At 46.2% G+C, this 12,529-nt stretch overlaps 1 protein-coding gene across 35 annotated transcripts in view; it reads left to right on the top strand.

Moving 5' to 3' along the window:
- Nucleotides 1-12,529, top strand: part of Cacna1c (calcium voltage-gated channel subunit alpha1 C) — a 662,482-nt gene that overhangs the window by 507,628 nt on the left and 142,325 nt on the right. The window lies entirely within an intron of this gene.

Here is a 12,529-nt window from a genome sequence, read left to right as displayed (position 1 = left end):
ACGGAGGAATTCCACAGGATCCGTTGAGAGTATAAACACCAAGCCAAGTCTCTTCCCCTGGGTTTTCCCATGGCAGATTGCTGGAGAAACTAGAGCAGGATAAAAATGGGAACAACAGGTGACTGTAAATGTTTAAGATAACAAATCATGGAAAATCAGACTTAAATCTGATTAGCCCAGCCCTTTTCCAAGTGGGATCCCTGCATCAGTGGTGGCAGCTGGAACTTAGAAATGCAAACTCTTGGGTACCTTCCCAAACCCACTGACTAAGGAGCCATGGGATGAGTCAACCAAAGACTGTGGTGCCTGGTGAGTCTTAGAACCTTTGGGTTAGCTCTAACTACTCTACATTATAATAGATCTTTCTTTGGACCACCAGCTCCCAAATAATGACACAGATTTTTTTATTAATTATGAATGCTTGGCTTAGACCAGCTCTTAAAACTTAATTTAATTTAAATTAACCATTTTATATTAATCTATGTTCTGCCACGTGGCTCATCGCCTCTCCTCAGTACCATATGTCCAACTTCCTCTGTGCCTGGCTGGCGAATCTCCTGCCTCAGATTCTTTCCCAGAGTTCATATCTCTGCCCAGAAGTCCCACCTATCATCTTCCTGCCTAGCTATTGGCCCTTCAACTGTTTGTTAAGCCAATTAGAAGGTGTCTTAGGCAGGTAAGATAAAATAGATCCCCGTCTTTATACCATGTACAAAATGATTATCCTAACAGTACATTCTTCCTGTGACCTTGATCTTTGCCACTCTAATACCCTGTGTCTTCGCCTATGCTCAGCATTTCTCTTACATTTTGTATTTGAATAGTTGTGTTTCTGTCCTTTCAAGCAGCATGATTTAGAGACAGATTTTTCTTCAACATTGGGCATCTCGAGCCCAAAGCCATGCGGGTGAGGGTAGCAAGACAGAATCTGCCTCTAAGCAGAGAGGGACTCAGAGGAGATTCTGCACGAGAAGAAAAGGTGGAGGAAGAAGACAGCCAGGGGTGCAAGCAGGCTCTCGCTCTCTCACTCCAAAGACTGATGTAATAAACCTATCAACTGCTCCCTTCCCAATAACCCTGCTCAAGGTACAAAGACAAAATTAAAACACAGAAACAACAAGGGACTGGTAACGACGTAATTTAATAACCCAAGGAAGCCTTCATGCTCCACTAAGTAGTTTTGCAGGCTGGAAGATGGGGCCTTTGATAGATGATTACAATGAGCAACGATGCCACTGAGGGTTTTTCTGGAAAAAATGCATGGCAGCCTCTGTTACATTGGTGATAGAACCATGGCAATTGATTAGCTTGTGGCACTGAGTGGAATAGTACAAAGTTCGCTGGCCTGTGAGTCACAGAGGAGTTTACAGAGGGGTTGACGTCTTGGCTCTTTCTCTGCCCTTGCTCAGGATTAATCAGGATACATGTTTTGTTAGGATGTGTCATGTAGAAATTGGTAACACTCACAACTTGCTTCACAGCCAGTAACCATACACAGAGACACATGGTTATGTTGCCTCCTGTTAAATTAAGAGCTTCTCCATCTTGCCCTTTATAGGAGTGAATTCCAAAGAGTGTTCCCAGCATGGAGCATACCTTGTTGTTGGAGCAGCTTACACTAATAGGCTTGTCCAATAGGTGGTCACTGCTAAGGTTTCCTGAAGCTCAACTTTGATAGGTTAGACTTCAGTGTAGGCGTATCAAAGAGTCCCACAATAGTCTGGAATGGAGTATAACAAAGGTTTAGTTATTTCAGGATAAACTCACAGTAAGGGTAGCAATCCACAGTCCTCTGTGTATGCTGGAAACTAGGAACCGAATCCAGCAGAAAAGATGGTCTGCGAGCTTTTCACCTGCACTTATAGTACCTGAGACCACACCCAAGGTGGGCTGGTATCTAAAAGACTATTGGCTGAAGGAGTTGGCTGTTGGCTGAAGGAGTTCCCACAACACTCCAGAGAAACACCTGCCCCCATACTGCTTCATTATGGCTGGAGAAACATCTGGAGTATGCTTCTTGTCCCAGGTCAGCCATGTCCTAGGAAAACCAGAGTGAGATTCTAGATCCTACATATATGAAAGATGGAGGGACTGTTCCGGAGGTGGGGGTTGTCAGGGGAACAAAGATCCGAAGAAGCAAGAAATGGAAGGCACACTAGTTACATGTGATAAAGGGGATGTGGGACTCCAGGACAAAGCTGGAGCAACCATAGGATTCCCAATAAATGTGGAGTAGATGTAATTTAATGATTAAATTCAAGGAAGACCTTGCAAAGAGTAGACCTTTAGTTCATTTGTGGATGAAGAAGTGAACTGGACTCTATGCTTATAGACAGTTTGCTATTTATATGTAGTTTATTTGAAGAAAGGGCAATTCTGTGGCTTGGAATCTGTAGTCTTCTCTTTAGGACTTTATGGTTTGCTCTTTGAGAGAAATATAAGGGGATAAATGCTTGTGTTTTAACTAGCTTCTGAAATGTCTAAAAGATTACACTGTGGGATTTTTGCCAGTTCTTTTCAGTTCAGAAATAAAATTTGTGTGTGTGTGTGTGTGTGAGAGAGAGAGAGAGAGAGAGAGAGAGAGAGAGAGAGAGAGCGCAGGAGACTGTGAATGTATGCGTGCACGCACATGCACGAAAGATATATGTATCCCTGTGCGTGGATATATGCACACACCTTCACATGCATGTGAAGGACAGGGGTAATCTCAGGTATCATTCCTAAGGACCCATTCACCTTGTTTTCTTATACAGGGTCTTTCACTGGAACCTGGGGCTGGTTGATTAGGTTGGCTAAAACCTGTAGGGATCTGTCCATCTCCACTTCCTCATCCCTAGGGTTACAAGTGCTTGTGGCTCTGCCTGGGTTTTTGCATGGATGCCAGGAATGGAACTCAGGTCCTCAGGCTTGGGCAGAAAGCCCTTTACCAACTGAGTTGCCACCCCAGCTCACAAAGTAGAGCGACGTATATACTTCATCACAGTTCTGGTGACTGTGCCCCAGCCAGCATCCCTATCAGCACAGACCATGGGCCACTGGTGCCAGTCACTTGGAGGCAGTGTTCACTGCTCTGTGGGCACAGCTCAGTGACACATCATTGTGCAGTAGCTGAACGAGCCTAAGTGGACCTGTCAGTCAACTTTCCTAAGGGAAACAAGTGCAGAGCGAGATTTTTTTTTTCACTTACAAGATGAGAGAAAATTATGTAAACTATATGTAAACAGTTAATTCTCTATAAACACGGACTCCAGTTATTCTTACCATTCAGTCATCCAGGTGTAAATTAGATGTCTACTCTTACAGGCACTGTTGTTGGCACTGGCGATAGAACCATGAGCAAAGCAGTTAAAACTCCCTGCCTTTGGAGAGGTTCTAGTCTAATAGATTAAACTGTCAGAATGGTAAGTCTCGAGAGGTTGTGGTGTTAGATGGCCATGGCACTCAGATTTGAAGGTAAAAAGGAAACACACAGATATTTGGGAAGAGCTCACTCAGAGAATGGGAAGGGTGACGTTAACAGGAGCTTGGCTGCTACATTTGAGAGGAAAAGAGGCTCATGCAGTTGGATCTTGGCAGAAGTGGGGCAGAAAGTGATGGAGAGGATGCCAAGGGAAGCTGGGAGAAGGCTGAGTCATTTGTTGACATGAGGACCTGGATTTGAGCTGGAAGTAAGCCAGAAGCCACTGGAGGTTTTGAGAAGAGCATGATGCGATCTGACATGCATCTAACAGGATCCCTGTGGCCACCATGAGCAGAGTGAAATGGAGGCCACCAGGGTAGGGGCTAGCTGAGAGGACACTCCCTGGGAGATGATGGTGTCTTGTCTTGGCAGTAAGTTGAGAATTCAGATGACATCATTTGCTGACAGATAAAATATGAAACATGAGAGAGAAAAGTCGATGATATTCCAAGTCAGTGTAAGAATGGGATTGTCCTTTACTGGCAGAAGGAAAACAGGGCCAAATGGGGCAAGAATATGAAGAAAGGCAACTCAGACCTTTGGGTTTAAATGCCTGTCAAATGTGCAAAAGGAAATGTTAAGTAGGTGACTGACAATAAGTAAGTTCAAGATAAAGCATTAGCGCTGGGCTGTAATCTGGGAGGTCAGCCACATTGAGAAGGCACCGAGACACACTTGTCTGGGTGACACTGGCTGTAATTTGGGAGGTCAGCCACATGGAGAAGGCACAGAGACACTCTTGACTGGGTGACACTGGGCTGTAACCTGGGAGGTCAGACACATGGAAAAGGCGCTGAGACACACTTGTCTGGGTGACATTACTAGGAAAGAATAACTAGAGAGGAAGTAAAGCCAAGAACTAAAGCTGAGGTTTGGAAACAGGTTGACTAAAAAAAAGAACCTGCCGAAAAGATTTGCAAAGTGAGACCAGAGAACTAAGAAACCAGAGGAAACATGGCAGTGCTGCTGAAGACCAGCGGGAGAAGACACGGGCAGGAAACACTGACCAAAACCTGGGCCCACTCATTCTCATTCCTCAGTCTCTTGAGTTTCAGTCAGCTTTAGGATGGCCTCAAGCATGACCTGGATTAGCTGCCAGAGATCTAAGGACTCAGGCCTTCATGTACCATACAGGAGGGTGGAAGAGGCTCACTCAATCAGTCCAGTGTATCTGTGGCCCAAACAAGACCATAGCCGGATCCCAGTCTTTAGTCATGTCCCCATCATAGCCATGTCAGCACCAGGCCTTGCCACAGCAACTGCTCATAGACAGCCTTGACAAAGAAGGACACGATAGATACTCAAGGGCCATCCCAAGACACAAGAAAGGGACATGTGTAGCTTCCGTGTGAGGAAACAGTCTTGGTCTCCAAGTTCCTCTTCTATCTGGTAAAGACCAGGACAACAATGAGATCTCGCTGCCCCGTTGGCTGCCTCTAGCCTTCCTCTAGGCTCCAGTGAAGACCCCTTTCCAAGGTATCCACTGAAGACTATTGCTGATGCTCCCAGCTCATCGTCATTGGTGGAGAGACCCTGCTCCAATCACATAGTCCATTTTCAGGTCCAGTCTCTATTCTGATGGAAGGCATTCGAGGGAACAGCTGGGTATAAGGTAATGGGGAGCCAGCAACATGGCCCAGCAGGTGAAAGTATTTGCTGTGCACACCTGGCAACCCGTGTTCTATCTCCAGAACCCACATAATGGTTTGGAAGGAGAAAAAACAGCTCCACAAAGTTGTCCTCTGACCTCTGACACCTACACACACCCCTATACAGACTTTTAAAAAGAGAGTCTCAGTTTTTAAAAAGAGAGAAATGGGAATTTCTTCTCTTCAAGATAAAAAATAAATGCATCTGTTAAATATTTAATCAAATTGGAATTTCTCATATTACTAAGACAACTTAAGTATGGACCCAGCCTTCTGAAACTTACTGTAAGATATGTGTTTATTTGGATGAGCAGATAAAGATGAACACACAGTAGAACCAAACATGGAGTTTCTACCCAGATAAGGAAGATTAAATATTTGTACCAGTGCTAGTTGGGAATGCGACTCTGTAGAGTCACTTTTGCAATCATCATTAACCAACAGAACCACATGCCTGCTGTGTGCCCCGCAGGACTCAGGATAATGCGATATTGAAATACAGAAATTTGAGGGCCCAGGAGACTGCGGTTGCCACAAAGAGCTCCATGCAGTTTGCAAGCATAATCTGAATATCATTGATTTATATTAGATATGTGTCAAGGACATGAACATAATCATTTGATCTTAAAACATTTTTTTTAAAAGATATAGTCCCTGGGTCTGCCTTATGGCCAGGGCTCATCCCACGTCTCCTCCAGTGAGAGAAATCCATAAAGGACGTACTCAGATCTCAGGAGACAGTCCACTTCACTGTTTTCCTTGCTTCTCTTGACTGAGCACTCTGAAGCCAGCATGCTCCAGAGACCACCCTGACCTCATGATGCTCCCAGGAGACAGAGGCCATCAAAGTTAGATGCAGATCCTCTGGCACCAGAAATTCGGATGAGACCCCCACACACACACACCAAGCCCTGAAAAGTAGCCTTCAGAATTGAGTAATGAAGTGGGAGCTACAGATGGGAAACCACTTGCTGGACAAATTTCTTACTGAGTCCCAGATGTGCATGGGTGGGCTCTGATGAGGTCATCGGGGTAGACTAAACCCAGAGAATTTGTCCAGACTGTAGTGATAGGAGTAGCAGACTATGTTTCGCCACCTGGCTAGCTTTACACCCGAAATAATTACGCGGACACTGTATTCTTTTAAACACTGCTTGGCCCATTAGCTCCAGCCTCTTACTGGCTAGCTCTTACATATTGATCTAACCCATTTCTAATAATCTATGTAGTCCACGAGGTGGCTTACCAGGGAAGATCTTAACCTGCGCCTGTCTGGAGTGGGAGAATCATGGCGACTCACTGACTCAGCTTCTTTCTCCCAGCATTCTGTTCTGTTTACTCCACCCACCTAAGGGTTGGCCTATCAAATGGGCCAAGGCAGTTTATTTATTAAATGAAGTAACTCCTCCATCACCAGACGCCCTATAGGGGAAAAAGGTAAAGCTAAGTATCAGCCATCGACTCCATCACAAATAAACAAGCATCTACTGTGGTTGAGAGTCATTCTTAGTCCAACCTCAGACTGACAGAAACTACTCCCATAGAAGATCTTTGGGTCTTTCTGGTGAGATGGATAATGAACAGATGGGATTTTTGAGGGGTTTAGGGTAAATCTAGATGGTAGTTCATTTAGTCCAGGCTGACTTTGAACTCCTGATGCTTCTGCCTCTACCTCCCAAGTACTGAGACTACAGGCATGTGCCACCATGCCCAACTTGGATAACCTTTGATAACCTATCATTTCCAGAAACATATGTGTGAATTCTGATAAGTTTCTTTGTTTGGGGTTATTTTACACACACACACACACACAATGTTAAGACTTTTTAAAGTTTCTGAACATAGGACTTCTGGCTGGCCCTTAAATCTTTCACTAAAGATAAGTCATCAAGGGTATGACAATGGCCACTGTAATCATGAACTCAGTGATGCACTCATAAATACTGAGCCAGTCATGAATAGGGAAGGGCTCTTGGGGCTCTGTCCCTTCCCTGATGAAAGATTAGCTGCTGATGGGTTCTGGAGGGTGGTATTGTATTCCGATGTGCACCCAATGGTGAGCCCACCAGGGTCCATTGGATTGTGCCATACCCATGCTCACTCAGAGGAGTGAGTGCCCTAGTTGGATTCAGTGGATCACGAAACAAAAAGACATGGACATGAGAAAGGAACTGTGGGGAATGAAGGCTGGTGGGAACAGGAGGGAGCAGTGAGAAGTTGGGGAGTGAGAGTATTCAGAATGTATTACATACAATTGTCAAATAAATTTAATCGATAATAATAGAGGAAAAATAGCCCTTGAGACTGAATTCAACTAATATGGCCCAGGCCTCACTCTGAGGACTCCCATGTTCAGAAATCCAGCACTTTATGTGGGCTAGCAGAAAGTTACTTCAACCACCTAGGTTTGCTGCTGATCTGACCTGCTTCCATGCTTGTCTGGCTGGCCCTCGGGGGAAAGCTTTGGTTGCCCTCCTCCATCCCAAGGTTCACATCAGCAGGTCCACCCATTGCATGAGCACGTCACATGACTCATGAGATGTGACCGTGGTGTCCAGCTATCATGTTAACAAAGTCCTCCAGGTCTCTCTCACACATGTGCACAGATGCACGCACACACACACACACACACACACGCACGCACGCACGCACGCACACACGCGAACGCGTGCACGCGCCAGGCACAGGATGGAGGGAAATCAAGAGCCCATTTCCTGTTGGAGAGTTCATTATCATCTCCCTGTATTTATTAGTTTCACTGAGGCCAGCTGGGTCCTGCTAGAGTAGAAGCTGCCCAGCAGAGGCAGAGGGTGGACAGGCGCTAGGCATGAAATTGAGTCCGTGGCAGAGGGTCCCTGTGGACAGGTATGTACCCAGCTTACTCTGCCCCTCTGCATGGATACGGAAGTTAAGGCCCAGCTGCTAATCATGAGGCAGAGTGCCCGTATTCCCCCAGGAAGATCCCAAGCTTTCTTGAAAACTGTAGCCCTTCATGTAGAGCCTATGGAGGGTGTGATGTCATTTCTATCTATCTAGGATATACACAGTCCCTTCTCTTGTTCTGTGAATTTAAGTCCTTTCCCGTGACTAGAGGAGTTGAGAATTTATTAATGCAAGAAAAACCCCCACCCCGGGAAGGCGCTCTCCTGGGCCACCCCTCCCTATTGACTGTTGGTAGTTGATGGGTGCAAATCATCCTTTCTCTAGTGTGCAGCCATTGCTATGTTTCCCATGTTCCAGTGGATGGCCCTACACCTGAACACATAGGGGCTGCACTAACTAGACTTAATGAGTTACCCAAAAATTAGACATGAAATTTGGAGGGGAACATGTTGGTGGGATTTAGAAGGGAGAAAATGGTGGCTAGATATGTTTCATTGTATGCAAGTGCTAAAAATTTCAAGGGTAAAAATATGTATGTATGTATGTATATACATACATACATATATATATATATATTTTATATATTTTCTAATGGGATTTTTGGCGTTTGGGGTCCCAACACTGTGTTGGAATAAAACTAGTAAGTGGCTGAGAAAATTGGAAGCTTGTCCCTTCAGGCCCCACTCAGTAACTAGTCTGCAGCTTGCCTCTCCACACTCGCTTGCTGGTACATAGAGGGGGAAGATCAACCATGAAAAACACACCTTCTAGCTCTGGTGAGCTGTTGCCATGGCACTTGGGTGATCTATGTTAGCTTTAACCCTAGGTGTCTTGGTCAGACCTGGAGTGCTCATACTAGTCTATCAGAGCGCTAAGGCATTCAGGAGTCTAGAATCCTGCCATCCCTGGACTTCTGGAATGATGTGGGAACCCTGCACAGCAGTCTGTGCCCCCAAAGCCACCTTAAGACCCAACACACATCTCAATTTCTCTGCATGGGAAACCTAAGCTACCTGGACCAAGGTTAACTTTAAGCCTTCCTCCCCTCTCGATGCCCCTCCCCTGCAGGACTTCATCCCCTCCCCCCGCCCCCTGCAAGTCCAGCATGCTCGCCAACCTGCTGCACAGCGCTTCCTAATGTACTTGTGTCTGTTTGCTTGTTTATCCTATGCTGTGCTGGGCTGTCCATTCTTAGAAGCAGCACCTCTGTCGGCTCAGCACTAGCAGAGCCTGGGGCAGTATGGATGGACAGTAAATATTGGTTGGAAGCGGGGAGAAAAAGGGGAAGAGCAGGGACTTGGGCCTGTCTTGTCACTCTGTCCGATCTGAAACCAGAGTAGCCTGGATTTGATTCAGCTAAGGATATATAATGAATCAGATCTGTAAATTAATTTTCCATCTTCCATTTTGTTTATCTGCCAGCCTTTCTTTTACACTTCTCTAAAGGCAAAGCTGTCCCACAATGCTTCTCTCTTTGCACGTTTGCCTTTTTTGCCCTTTCTTCTTCAAATATGTGAGGGTTGAGCACTGGAAATATCTCTCGTCTTTCATCCTGTCTCAGGAACGCCAGCTAGCCAGCCAAGAATAGCTGTCAGCAAATGGTTAAGAGGCGAGTTGAGGCTAGATGCCCCGTGCTTCCTCGGGTCCAGAACACTGAAGGCATTTTAGGCTTGTAAGGCTGGTCTCACTTCGAAGGGTCCTGAGGTTTGATTTCATCCACTGTGTGGTCTTCAGCTCATCCACCCACTGCTGGCAAAGAACAGTGATTTATGGAGTGAGTGTTATCGCCAGCTGAGACCCAGTGAGATCTCAGCTATACCTCCTGGATGGAGTGGAAAGCGACCATCTTGGTAATAAATAGAGAACAGCATCTAATTTGTAAATTCCTCTTTCCGTAGCTAGGCCTAATCTGATCAGTGAGACTGAAGGGAATTGTTGATAACCAAAAATTATTTTCCATGTCTTAATCTAGCCAGGAAACTTCACTCCTAATGGAAATGGCATATTGCTCTGGCAGTAGTTGGGAATGACATTTGTCATTAGACTAACCCAATTGTTGCGTATTGAAAAATACGCTTAGACTGTAATCTACTTAAAACCAAACTGGAGCTGAAGCTGGGCATCGCCCTCTCCTGATCTCATTGCTTCATAGAATCTAAATCTCTTTCTAGTTAAAACACAGAAATCTGTGGTAGTAGTCTTCCAAGATGTCAGCTTGACCTCACTGATGAGCTGGCAAAGCCAGATGGCCCACCGCAGAGCCCAGATGGTGGTCACAGATAACTTTCCTGATATGCTGGAGATCAGGCTAAAAGAGCAGAACACTGTCTCTGGCACAGCCTTGGTTCAGCATGAGGTTATAAAAAATCGTAATAATCTAAGCCCAGTGTGGTGGCTCCACTTGGGAGGCTGAGACAGGAGGACTGAGAGTTTGAAGCTGTAGACAGGCCTTGTCTCTAAAGAAAAAAAAAATCAAGAGACACAGAAGGGAGTTTTAAAGGCTCTCTTTTCCCTGTTGGACTTAAATCTTGATGTTAACTGAAGTTTGAGACTTTTCAGTCTTTTCGCAAGGCCTTAAGCATTTCCAGGATGAGGCCATTCTGTGGGTAAGTTTCTGTTAGCACACAACTGGGCGTCTTAAGTATTTCATGCTAAGAAGGCAGCAGGAATGGATGCCAGCCCCAAAAGGACCAGGCAGCTGCGGTCATTCTTAGGGCCTGACCCTGAGACAGCTATGATCGCCACTAAGTGCTTAGAGTCCTGCTGCCTTCTGAGACATAAGGTGACTTTGAGGTTCCTTGTGTCAGCCTACACTTCATTTCCGCCTGCCCAGTAGACACAGTGTCCAGCGTTCTCCACACACATACTATATTGATTTTTAGTGTTGTGACTGGCAGCCATTATTAATTAAACGCCTCATCTTAGTTATAGTGTCTTTAATCCTCATCAAACCTTCCCAGAGCAGTGGAATTATCTCTCCAGTTTCAGAAGAAAAGGTCAGGTTAAGATCATCTGCTCGAATGGATGTCTGCTTAGCAGAAGGCACACACTCGCCTCTCCCCCCAAGGTCTGTATCCTTGGACCCTAAAACCCATTCTCTGCTTCTCATTCAGCTGAGCAAGTCAGGAGCCCTGGTTCCTGGTCTTGGCTGTAATCTGAGTTAGCTCAATGTCCTCCTGGTCTTGGCTGTAATCTGAGTTAGCTCAATGTCCTCCTGGTCTTGGCTGTAATCTGAGTTAGCTCAATGTTAACTCCTCCTACCTATCCCTCCCCTCCCTGAGCCTCAGTTTCCTGCTCTGTAAAATAATATATAGATCCGCTCAAATTTTCTCTACATCTTTGGGCTTTCGAGCCCTCTCAGTGACCGCTCTGGCACTGCCGGTCTCTTTGAGCTTCCTGTTGCAGAAGGGATGTGTGCGTGGCCCAGAGAGGAGACAGGGCTAACTTGTAGAGGCTTACTGTCCCGATTCTGACCGAGGAAAGTGCTTGCTACTAAAGAACCTAGGACACTTGTGGGCACCCTCAGCTGTCGCCTGCAGTTATGTAACACCATGCTGGTCTGGGGTGCTGTGGGGGCAGCACTGTTGACGGCACTGTTAGTTACCTTTGAACGGCTAGTTACCCTGATTGCTCCGCTTTCTCATCTGCCTCATGTGCCCACTCATGGTTACACCTGGGAAAGTCTCTCCTGCCTTCCCCAGCAGTCAGTTCCCCCAGGGACCCCCGGAAGCTGTCACAGTACCACACCTCAGTGAGGCTCCTGAGGTTGCTGCTGCTGCTTTTTCCTGCTATGGCTAGAGAGAGCGAGGCCAGCCCTCCTCCTCCGCTTCCCGCCTTTGTCCAGCGGGTCTCTCTATACCTGACTGCTCGTGTCTTTGCTCCCCTTCAGCCAGGTATCCTTACAGTTATCACCCCCACAATGCAAGGGGCCACAGCAACAGAGCTGACTGAATTTGCCCGAGGAGCCCTGGTGCTGTTACACAGCTCATGAACATCAGCATGCCCCACAGTCCACAAGACAGGCCTTCCCTTCCCCGAAGAGCCTTGCTTAGTCCCACCCGTCGTGACTAGGACTCTGGACTGTAGTGACTTTGCCAGAAGAATTTTGGATTCAGAAGCAGACCTCTAGCTCCAAAGCTCATGGGGTTTTGATTCCTCTCTTCTCTCTTGGCTCAGAGGTGCTAACATGGAGGCTATGACAGGGTCATCAATTAAGGGACTTCTCCTTTGATGACCTGGGCACCTCCAGCAGCCTTGCCCTTTTCATGATTAGAATAAACAGTTCATCTGGTACACACAGTGGCTAAGAGGATGCTTGGCACCAGATCTCCCTGGCTTCAAAGTCCTGGGTCCTAGTTAGCTGATTGCTTTGAACAAGTGATTAAATTCCAAGCCTCAGTTTCCTCATCTGTAAGATGGGCTCATGTAATATCTCATACATGGGTGCTCTCAGTTCATACGTGTGAAACTTGAAAGAGAGGCTAGCTTATAGCAAATGCTTAAAAGCTGGACTGTTCGTATTAAGACAGAGTATTAC

The sequence above is a fragment of the Alexandromys fortis genome, unplaced genomic scaffold, assembly GCF_014885135.2.
Source record: "Alexandromys fortis isolate MF-2015 unplaced genomic scaffold, M_Fortis_MF-2015_v1.1 scaffold_59, whole genome shotgun sequence".
Taxonomy (NCBI): Eukaryota; Metazoa; Chordata; class Mammalia; order Rodentia; family Cricetidae; genus Alexandromys; species Alexandromys fortis.
Note: the sequence above shows the minus strand (reverse complement) of the source record. Positions and strands in the feature narration are given on the sequence as shown.